Here is a 12292-nt window from a genome sequence, read left to right on the forward strand (position 1 = left end):
TTTTTGAGGGTTAGAGAAAAAGAAGACAAGTTCAAAGTTCGTTGGTAACGTAACCATTCGTAATAACAAGCGTTTCACTGTACAATAAGCGAAACGTCACAACTGGCAGGCTTGGCATGGCCAAGTATGTTAAGGCATTCGACTCGTAATCCGAGGGTCGCGGGTTCGAATCCCGGTCGCACCAAACATGCTCGCCCTCCCAGCCGTGGGGTCGTTATATAGTGACGATCAATCCCACTATTTGTTGGTAAAAGACTAGCCCAAGAGTTGGCGGTGGATGACTAGTTGCCATCCCTCTAGTCTTACACTACTAAATTAGGGACGGCTAGCACAGATAACCCTCGAGTAGCTTTGCGCGAAATAAAACAAAACAAAACACAACTGGCAAAATAATCAGGTTTTTAGTAGATTAATGTCTCAACCCTTCTATTTTGTGTCTGATGAAATTCCACACAACATGATGCAGGAATTAGTGCAAAATGGTTGACTGATAGGTTAATCACATTTAAGGTAGGCTTTGAGAAGGAAACTAACTTGGTAAATCAATTTATGCATTAATTTTAAGTCCGGTTAACTTGGATATATTATTTTCTGAAATATAATTACAGCTTCCTGGAAGAATAGTAATTTACACAAGTGTCAGCTCATAAGTTAAATAGTCGAGAGACAAGTTAAATGATATAAAATATAAAACACTGGGTGAATTTGTTGTGAATGCAAACCAGTTAAATTTATAACTTATATTATGGATAATTTTAGGTTGTGCTCTTAAATATACAATGTAAAAAGTTTTTGAACTAATATCAAGCACTTCTTGAACATATAGTTGTCTGGTAAGGCACAAGGTTTTGAAATATTTTAAAGGATGTTTCTCAGTTTTATTTCCTTTTGAAAAATACGTTTATAAATTACAGATTTTGTAATTAAATTATTATGATTTATCTTGGTGGATAAGTGAATTAAATATTAATGCGTTTCTGTTTCACTCACTAAACCATCCAAAAAAAAAAATAAAAAAATAAAAGTTAAATAAGCTGGAGGGAACGTCTTGAAAATATTGTACGTTAAAGGCCCGTATGCAGAATATCTTAAAAAAAAAGGGGTTCATTTATGAGATCAAACGTCAGCACATATTGTACGAAGTACAATCAGCATACAAAGAATGCTAATTCTACGAGGACCTTCTAGTAAACAGCTGTTTCAAGCCAAAAATTCTGATTTTTGATCATAATGATACAGACCATGCAGAAAACGCGAAATACCATAAGCAGCTGCGCTATAACTATATAAGTATAATGTTTTACATCACAAAAATAGAGAGCTTAAGTCGATGTACATACTCGCATTCTGCTCTTTGTGTGAGTGGATATCTTATAAAAGTGACTACCAAATCCCACTAATCGATTAAAGTTGTCCAAGAGTTGTAGATGAGTGCTATTGATTATCTGTCTTCCCTCTAATCAACGATTTCAAAATTACACTGCACAACAAAGTTTTTGCTTCTTGAACACTGTTGGGTGTTCCTTATAGATTTTTGGCTGCTGATCACGAAAATCACATCCAACTTTGCCCATCACGTATCGTTTCATCGAAACCTTCAGTTTCACCAGGAAACTGCTACAATGGAAAAACGATATCAGGGCAACTGAAATCCGTCAATGTTTGCTGACTACTGTTGGACACTGCAACGTGATACACCGGACATTGAATACAAACAAAAATCAAGAGCAAAACACTTTTAAACATGTTGAACTTAATAGCGTATTAGAAACATAAACGCAATTAAATACGTTACTGCCGGTAAACAGTTAACTGTCTATTTCTCATCCTACGTGATGAAGCAAAATCAAAACTATATTTGTGCATACCCACCAGGTACCTGTCACAATCAGCAAAAACTTTTCAGGAAGCAAAACTTTTCAAAAACATTGTTGTGCAGTGTTATGGACGACTTCTTTGTTTTGATTTGCGCTAATATCCAATACAGATAAATAAACAAACAAATATTTTTATTTATGTGTGCTTTGTTGTATTATTTGAAAACGTCACTAATGAGACCAGAAAAATACGTAATAATTAAAAAAGAATGCAATTTCCATATTTTCTAATTGAGCAAACACTGTTTATTTATACGACACTGAACTAAAAACTTAACCTAAAATAAGTTTTGGTTGTTCTAAAACAGTCTTTATAACAAGTTATAAGTTTAAAAGATTGATGGTGAGTCTGTTTTCTAGACCTATGTTTGAAAATGCAAGTTTACTTACACACAATTGCAAAAAACAACCCTGAATGAAAATTACGACACGGAAATTTTCCTACAGGGTTTTAAGGCTACCTAAGTAACTAGTTTTGATAATCAGTCGGGCTTTAGCAAAGTCATAGTTAAAGTCTAGCAGTATGTAGTTTCTTATAGCACAGCCACATCAGACTATCTGCTGAGCCCAGCGAGGGAAATCGAACCCATGATTTTAATGTTGTAAATCCGCAGTCTTACCGTTGTACTAGTGGGGAGCAAGTCTAGGAGTCAAACTTGCTTTAACTTCATGTTTTCGGCTGTACTACTGATTATTAATGTAATTTTTTTTATCTCTTTCACTTTCTTATACAGAGCAAAATAAGATCGTATGATAGTCGCAAAATAACCAAAAACTGAGTCAACAACAATAACTTAAACGTAAGAGAAACATGTATAATGCAAGATCTAACGTTTCGAAGGGCAGTGATCACAAAAAAGTAATGCCATATTGTTCTGTTACTTTGACACTATAAAAAGAATATTACTATTTGTTTACACATTCTTACAAGGCTCGACATGGCCAGGTGGTTAAGGCGCTCAACTCGTAATCTGAAGGTCGTGGGTTCGAATCCCCGTCACACAACACATGCTCGCCCTTTCAGTCGTGGGGGCGTTAAAATGTTACGGTCAATATCACTTTTCGTTGGTGAAAGAGTAGCCCAATGGTAGGTGTTGATGAAGAGCTGTTTTCCCTATAGTCTTCCACTGCTAAATTAGGGACGGCTAGCACAGATAGCCCTCGAGTAGCTTTGTGCGAAATTCCCAAACAAACAAACAAATCCACTGCTAAATTAGGGACGGCTAGCGCAGATAGGCCTCGTGTAGCTTTGCGCGAAATTAAAAACCAATCAAATCACATTCTTACAACTAAGTGTGTAGAATAGAGCTCTTTCATATATTTATTTACCTTGGAAGTTTACAAGCTGTAATGTAATTGTAATACCTCAGATTGTTTATTAAGCAAAAGTAGTAACAACACGAATTTAAATCCTGTAAGAAACCTTTTGTTAAGAAATCTTAATTCTTTCATTTTTTTTCCCAGTGATAACTTTGTTAATCCTAAAATATCAATGAAGGGAATATAATGGACATACTGTTATATATTTATTTTAATATTTACGTTTGTTTCAGTTGAATGCATGTGACGTATATTGTTGGACGTCTACTGCGCAAGTCCCAACTGTTCTCTAAATTTGTAGAAGATTCTCGAGAGTAAGAATCATCAATATGTGGTTTATGAAAACGATAGCATGTCTTCGAACAGTGTTGAACGTTCGAGAATCTCGCTTGATTGGTATAAAAGCTATTTTAGAGAGAGAAATAGAATATTGTTGGTTAGCTACAGTCAATATGCTGTAGTTTATAGATTTCGAACATTACGAACTGTTCAACTTCGGACGTTAGTATTTCTATGAAGACATTAGATATCCATTTTCCTCTGTGAAAAGTGAGATTGTAAACCGCGTTAGCCCAAACAAGAAAAGAGCTAACTAGCATTCCCGTCAAATGAAGTGTTTCTGTGTATCAACATAAAAGTAGTTTGCGCCACGTAGACCTGGACCGTCCATAAAATTTTAAGTTTCAGACCAGATAGAAGACTGAATATCGTTTGTAAGTTTATAAAATTTGTGGATAAAATACTTGTAATAACCGTTATTATAAATTGTATTGTTGTTTTTTTCTGGATGTAAAAATATATGTCTTAAAAGAGAAAATCGCATGTGTCAATCTTGTTGGCAGATATCATAAATTTGATATATATTAACATTTAATTACATTCTAAATTAAAATTAAAATGTCCGGCTATTTGAAATATTAATACATAATGTACAAAACACAATAAATCGAATACTTGTTTGAGATAAATCGTAATACGTAACAGGAGTTAGACGGGCTCTAGATGACGTTACATCTAAATAGAAGACTAACTTTGATTAATCCCAAAGTGATTAATGTGGTAGCCAGAGGTCATAAAGTATCAGAGTACTTCACATGTGTAAAGGCAGTATGTCAGTGATGTCGAGAAACCCACTTGTTGAGAAATTTAAAATGCAAAAACGGCTCGTTTGGAACCTGACGATGACCGAAGAAGGTCGAAACGTTGTTCGCTCTTCTATGTAAAATATTTTCTCAACCCAAACGAGCCGTTTTTGCATTTTAAAAGTCAGTATGTGTATTTTGTAAATGTATTACCAAGTAATTATACTACCTTTACCTGTTGTCAAATGTTCTGGTAGTTTATGACCTATCGCTACCACACATATACAGGTCATATTTTGCTACTTTATCGGATCCAGAACAATATCTCACCGGAGCAAAAAATTACAGAAATACATTAGATATTTCCTTGGGGTTGATCACGACGATCCTGCACAATTAGGGTTTATACTATTGCTTCATCCTTTCTCAAACGTTACTTTCAAAAGGATGGATGCTTGTAGCCGACCAATGCTCTGAAACCATTATTCCAGTCTTCGCAGTGGTTGTTTGTACGGTCTTCTTCAGCCAGTGTGACTGCATGAACATTTCGTAGAGCTGGAAGGTATGGAGGAGGTATTCGACGCATTACGGCAGGTGCTTTGTTGCAAGAATTTGACATTTCTTTGATAAAGTATAAGATGCTTGCCTTGTGAAAAATTATAACTATAAGACTTGAAAGCAGCAATCAAATGAATTCAACCACCAAAATTTCTCAGTTTTTATAAATATTCAAGAAGTTTTTGAACGAAGGTTCAGTTGTGGCAATTGCTTTAAGATTTTCTTGACAAGAGTTGAATGATCATATTTTTTTTGTTTTGAGTTCAAACAAAATTGTTTTTTTTTTACAAGTGTGTCTTTTCTATTTTCCAATAATTGTCTAAAAATCTTAGTCTCTTGTATTCGACTGAATAATGTATTTGACAGCTGTATGATTGAAATAGAATCATTTCTTTCTAATGAGACGTCAATTTTATAGAACAAAGCGCCGTATTTTTTGCAACAATGTGTAATTTTTTATCTTGAAAAGCACAAGCTATGATTACCTAATTTCCTACCTAATTATATTCTCACTTTGAAACAAACAAACCTAAAATTGAAAACAAACAAATTTTCAAAATGTCTTCAAAAAAGTAATAAAAATGCAGACTATATAAAAAACATTTGGGTGAGACATTGTTCTTTTTTTTTTTTTTTTCTAAAACCTGGTGAGACATTGTCCGTATCTCCCCTTTATAAGGGAGAGGGATGAAATATTGCGTTAACAACGAATTGTTTAGCCTAAAACTCCTAGCTACAACGAATTTGACTATTAGACTTTGGCCTTGAGTTTGCTAAAGCCAGAATCGATTCTTCCACCAACCAAACAACTGTAAGAGATTTGAAAAAGATAATAATCGTATCGAAATTTTCGGTTACTTGTGTAAGAACGTTCAAGAGCTATTCACGATTGTTGTATAAAATGAATGAATCAATTTAAACAAAGAGCATAAAAATGAATAGCAAGAACATTTTCACAAAAGGCTTTGTCTCGATGTTAACTACGCTAAGTGATCTGGAAATTATTGAAAAATGCAGCTTGAGGTGTAAATGTAACAGAGGGAGAAGTCACCACCTCCATGGTGAAAAACCTGATATTTTGAGCTAAAACTATTATACAATTTGTAAATCGAAGAAAGTTTCTAAGGAAAACAGTAAGAGCTAATGGTCAAAGGTATTGCTATCATTGCCTAACTCATGTCACGTTGAACATTTAGAAACCAGTATGCAGACTTTATTGTGTGTTCCTGCTATTTTGAATGGAAAACAGCCACAGGAAGCTGGTCAAAGAGAAACCCATGGAAGTTCCCGCAGGATGAGAATTTTCATCCCTACTTTAGCAAATCACTTTAATTATGTTAGTCTGAACCAAAGTAGGAATACATATTTTTAAAACTTTAAGCAACAGATTTTTGTAATTTTATCTTTCTTCTTTTAATAATTTTTATAGTATTAAAACTTTCTATATTACTGTAACTAGCTAGGTTACGTGTATGCCAATCCATACTTTTCTTTATAACATTTAATTTTTTATTATACTTGTTTAATTCTTTTTACATGTATTAGCTATATTTTAGTGTGCCAGTAATACCAAGAGTGAAAAGCTCGTATACCAAATTCGATTTTATTACTACTAGGACGTTTACCAATCAATCCTCATATCTAATTATATGACCAAAGTAGCTCATTGTGCGTTATGGTTTAAGGATATTAAGATCTCTAGGGAAAGAAAGAACGAGCAGTTATCGTTATAAAAGTCGTTTCAATTCAGATAATTACGCACATTAGTGCTGATAAGTATATATGTCTATACGTTTATGTTTATCAAATTTTAAGGCCCGGCATGGCCAGGCGAGTTAAGGCGTTCGACTCGTAATCTGAGGGTCGCGGGTTCGAATCCCCGTCGCACCATAATGCGCGCCCTTTCAGCCGTGGGGGCGTTATAATGTAAAGGTCAATCCTATTCTTTGTTGGTAAAAGAGTAGCTCAAGAGTTGGCGGTCGGTGGTGATGACTAGCTGCCTTCCCTATAGTCTTACACTGCTAAATTAGGGACGGATAGCGCAGATAGCTCTCGAGTAGCTTTGCCCAAAAAACAAGCAAACACATTTTAAATCAGTTTATGAATGAAATAGACTCTCAACATATTTGGTTAGAGAGCGAATATAACTTTTTGTAGTTAGGTAACACATAGATTTATGAGTGTATTAATTATAAAAGCTACGTAATTATCTTAAACATATTTTGTTTGTTTGTTTTGGAATTTCGCACAAAGCTACTCGAGGGCTATCTGTGCTAGCCGTCCCTAATTTAGCAGTGTAAGGCTAGAGGGAAGGCAGCTAGTCATCACCACCCACCGCCAACTCTTGGGCTACTCTTTTACCAACGAATAGTGGGATTGACCGTCACAGTATACACCCCCACGGCTGAGAGGGCGAGCATATTTAGCGCGACGCGGGCGCGAACCCGCGACCCTCGGATTACGAGTCGCACGCCTTACGCGCTTGGCCATGCCAGGCCACATAGTTTGTTTTAATATGAATTTAAGAAACGTTTTGAACAATAGTAAGAATATCGCAAAAGTTGATTTAAATTGAATATACTTCTAGAACTAGTGAGTGCTTAACTACAACTTTTATATATTAGTTTCGTGCGAATCTAGTTTGTTCATTTAACAATTAAACAGCTTGTTTTTGATCATTGCTGCTAATAATTTTGAAATGACAGACTAAAAGTCAAGCAGCTAGTCTACAAAACTCACCGTCAACCCTTTGACAGCTCTTGTCTGGCTGAATAGTGACTCTTAACCTTCACTTTTATAAAACATTAGCCCTCAATATGCATAGCATGTTTTTGCGTCAAAGGGACGCGAACCGTGAATCCTCGAATTTACAGTCCAGACACGCTAATTACTAGGATATGGCCATATCACAATTCTAGTAAGTTCGAAAGTTGCATGGTTTAATGAAATACTCAATATTGTAAAAGGTATTGTGTTTTGCTTTAACTACGAGTTTTTTCTAATCAGTTTCACACTCGTCAATAAGAAAATTAAATTAAACTTATTTTTAGCTTTGAAGCATCATAAGCAACCATTTTTGTAGATTCAGTGTTAAACTCTCAAACTGTTTTGTTAACTGCTCAGTTTTTTATAATTATTCGCACCTAACAATAACCAAGAACGATTAATAATAAGACTTATAAGGCTTGAAAGAAACTGTGGGAAGTGTTACCAAATGTATGTTAAGTACCAGTAAAAGTATGTCATATTGTAGATATCTAGTTTGACATTTTTCTATTACAGTATTATAATTATTTTCTTACGCTTACAATCAGATTTCGGTACCAAGGTAGGCAGGTCACTGTGTATCTTTGTATATAACAACCCAAACTAGATCAAACTAAATTGTGAATTCACTAAATAAAAAATGTAACTTTACTAATATAAGAACCCCTGGCTACAGTTAAGAAAATTAAACAAGACAACACAGATGAAAGATTGGTGGTGAAGAATTTTAGCATATTGATAATAAAACGGTTAGTACGAGATTTTCCAGAAGGAAGATAAATGATTAGGATAGGGCGTGTGTTTGTGTGTTTTTCTTAAAGCAAAGCTTCATCGGGCAGTCTGCTGTGTTCGCCGAAGAGAATCGAGTCCCTGATTTTAGTTTTGAAAATTCGCAGATTTGCCGCTTTCCAACCGGAGAACAAATACTAAAAAAACAATTTTGTTAATATATAATTTATGGATGTTACCAAAGAAAAAGAAATGTGAAAGCTAACGTTTCTAAACAACTCTCACACTGTAGAAAGGGAATTTTTATATATGAGTAACAGCTAAAATACAAATTCAAACACACAAACAACAAACAATATTCTCATTGAGATAATTTGTCTTCTAGATACATATAACGTTAACCAATTCAATATTTGTTGACTAGTCCCAAGAAATCTTTATTCCGAAAGAAAATCCTTATTAGTCGCCAAGTGATTTTTGTTCAGGCAAGAATCACCAAACAGATGATTTTACTGATATAAATAATTTTCTTCTAATTCTTCAAAAGTTTTTACTCTCTCTTGCACAAAAAAATACTACTAGTCATCTTATAACTTTATTTTTCTTCTTCATATGAATTTTTTCTTACTCAAAACTATCAGACGTTAGACAACTTTACTCTCACCAAATATTTTTTGTTAATTTTTATCCAATCCTATTCATTTTAATTTAGTTACATGACCACTTTGCAGATGCAAATATTCTTATTCTTTGTTAGACAACATAAAACACGCAGTTTTTTTGTAGTTGTTCGCAAATAACTTCATTTAGGCAAATAAATGTCTTATAGATTTCTATATGACTTAGCAGCTCGAACAAATGTCTTTATGATTGCCAGAAAATTGTATTCTCATAAATACTTTCTGTTCAGCAGATAATAATCTTTACATTCATGATTTTTGTATTAACTCTGCTTGTTCGTTTTCTCCAATTCTTTACAAAACAACACGATCTGCATTGGTGTTTCTAATTTCAAGTGATAGACCAGACGGAAAGAAGCTAGCTAGTCAGCGGCAATCACCACCAACTCTTGTTAAACTATATAGTGAAAGTTTACCCTCACTCTTATAATGCAACCACAACCCCAAAGGGTGAAGTACGATTTTGTATGTGGTGGTAACAGGACCCTAACCATGGAATTCGAGTTAACAGTCTTGCACGACAGATCCTGAGATTTTTTTTGTTTTTTTGAGAAATAATTATATTGTCATTCGCCTAATAATACTACGGTTGCGATGTAAAGCTGACCGTTTGCTAACGGCAGTAGGTATTAAACAATATAATAATCAGGTTTATTAGATCGCCCTTCCCCAACTTTACTTAAAAATAAAGTGTAAATCTTACAAAAGTTTATATAATTTGAAAATGGAGAATATCTTATATGATTACACGATTGAGTAATAAAGACAAGTAACTATAAAAATTACAACGCTAAAATCAGGGGTTCGATTCCCTGGGCTGAGCAGATAGCCCTTTGTGGCTTTGCTATAAGAAACACACAGACAACTATAAAAAAGTACAGACATAAAATCATTTGGCAATGCAAACACACTTTCCTGGTGTTACTATCTACATCTTTGAGCAGTATATAAGCAAGCTGTTTTAATATTAAACACGTTTTTCATGTACAAATAGTTTACCCACTGTTATACTAAGTCTGTACTTCGTAACTTAAGCAAACATTACTTGATAGTTTCGAAATGTCACGTATATCAGCTTTCTGGAGTATCTGTTATGTTTGACTTGACTTTTGAAATGTTACATTCAAATTGACAGCTCTAATATTTATTTTACAATTCAGCTGAATGCTCATTTTAATCAAAGTAAATATATCAATCATTCTAAATTGTTGAAACAAATTGCTCCCTGATGGATTATAAGTAAGTCTACTGATTTCTACCACTAGAATCTGGGGCTTAGCGTAGACAGAGTGTAGATCCCACCTGCGTAACTTTGTTAAGAAAACGACAAACTATGATTATATTTTAACCTAATGGACTATACGCAATTTAGTTTGTTTTCTGATTTATAATATGAATAAATAACATCCTAAAAATAACATTAACTGAGTTTTCTCAGCGTATCAAATACGTTTCAATTACCATTGTGTAATGTATGGTATACAACTTAATCACCATTTTGTGATTTAATAAAGGACAAAAATAGTGGATTCTTCCTGAATACTCAATACTCACACTAGTTTATGTGCCTTCTTCTGACTCTTGGGTCTCATAAATCTTTCTTACACTTAGTGTAATATTAGGTAAAATATCAACTGTAGAAAACAATAGAGACTGGATTATTTTTTATATAATGATAACGTTATATATATTTTTATATTATACTGTTTTGTTTGTTTTAGAATTTCGCACAAAGCTACTCGAGGGCTATCTGTGCTAGCCGTCTCTAATTTAGCAGTGTAAGACTAGAGGGAAGGCAGCTAGTTATCATCACCCACCGCCAACTCTTGGACTACTCTTTTACCAACGAATAGTGGGATTGACCGTCACATTATAACGCCCCCACGGCTGGGAGGGCGAGCATGTTTGGTGCGACTGGGATTCGAACCCCCGATCCTCGGATTACGAGTCGAACGCTTTAACACGCTTAGCCATGCCGGGCCATATTATACTGTAAACGAGATGCTATTATTCCAAATTATATATGCATATGTGTTATAACATAATTATATTTGTAATGAAGTTGTTGATTAATTAAAGAGTTTTCGGGTTACGTTATTAAACTATAATAAAAACAGCTGTTATAAACATATTCCAAAACAATATAAGATAATAGACCTTTTTCATAACGAAATACAATTAATGATTATTATCTTTCAGACTTTTGCTTATAATTTATCTTAAGTTTTCGATTATAATGATAACAAAGAATGTGGATACCAACTTGAAAATATCAATTTCTTTTCCTCTCTTAGGTTTCTGAGAAGTTGTCTTTGTTCGTCTCAAATTAATCCAACACATTCACTTTGTTTAATTTGATCTCAGACAACTTAATTATTTTCTGAAATAACATGAACAGAAATACCGACATATACAATAAAAAATATTACATGATAAACACATCATAATCTAATATGGGACTGCCACAAGATATGTCAGTTTATTCGTTATTAGTATTGGATAATATATTTAAAATTTATCATTGAACCTTTATGTTTGATATTAGTGTGATATACTTTTAATGAACATTAAATATAAGAGAGTACACGAGGCTGAGAGCTAGTGTTTGTGTGTTCCGCAAATGTATTAGGAGAAAGTCAAAAACTAGGTTTCAGGCTACTTTAAAAGAAGAATGGAAGGTAAATCAGGGATAAAACACTAACATTTTACTAATATTCGTAGTTAGTATAATATAAACTCAGTGGAACTGCTTGAGTTCAAAAACAGTTAATATTTTGTGTCCTGCTTTTGCTTTAATAAGTGTGGACAGTCTTCAAGGAATTGTTGCAACATATTTAATGAAAGTGCCATTTGAGATTATGCTTCAAGTGTCTTTAATACGCTTCCTGGTCTGGCAGAACAAAGGTGGTTAAGGCGTTCGACTCGTAATCTGAGGGTCGCGGGTTCGAATCCCCGTTGCAGCAAACAGGCTAGCTCTTTCAGCCGTGGGGGCGTTATAGTGTGACGGTAAATCCCACTATTCTTTGGTAAAAGAGTAGCCCAAGAGTTGGCGGTGGGTGTTGATGACTAGCTGCCTTCGCTCTAGTCTCACACTGCTAAATTAGGGACGGTTAGCGCAGATAGTCCTTGAGTAGCTTTGCGCGAAATTAAAAAACGACACATTTCCATAAAGTTTCTTTGGGGAAAAAAAGTTTTGATTTGTTAAGTTTTTATCCATCTGCTCAATTAGGTTGAGATCGTAGCTCTATGAGGACCGTTGCATAAGTTTAATTACTCTAGT

This window comes from Tachypleus tridentatus, chromosome 1, assembly GCF_004210375.1.
Source record: "Tachypleus tridentatus isolate NWPU-2018 chromosome 1, ASM421037v1, whole genome shotgun sequence".
Taxonomy (NCBI): Eukaryota; Metazoa; Arthropoda; class Merostomata; order Xiphosura; family Limulidae; genus Tachypleus; species Tachypleus tridentatus.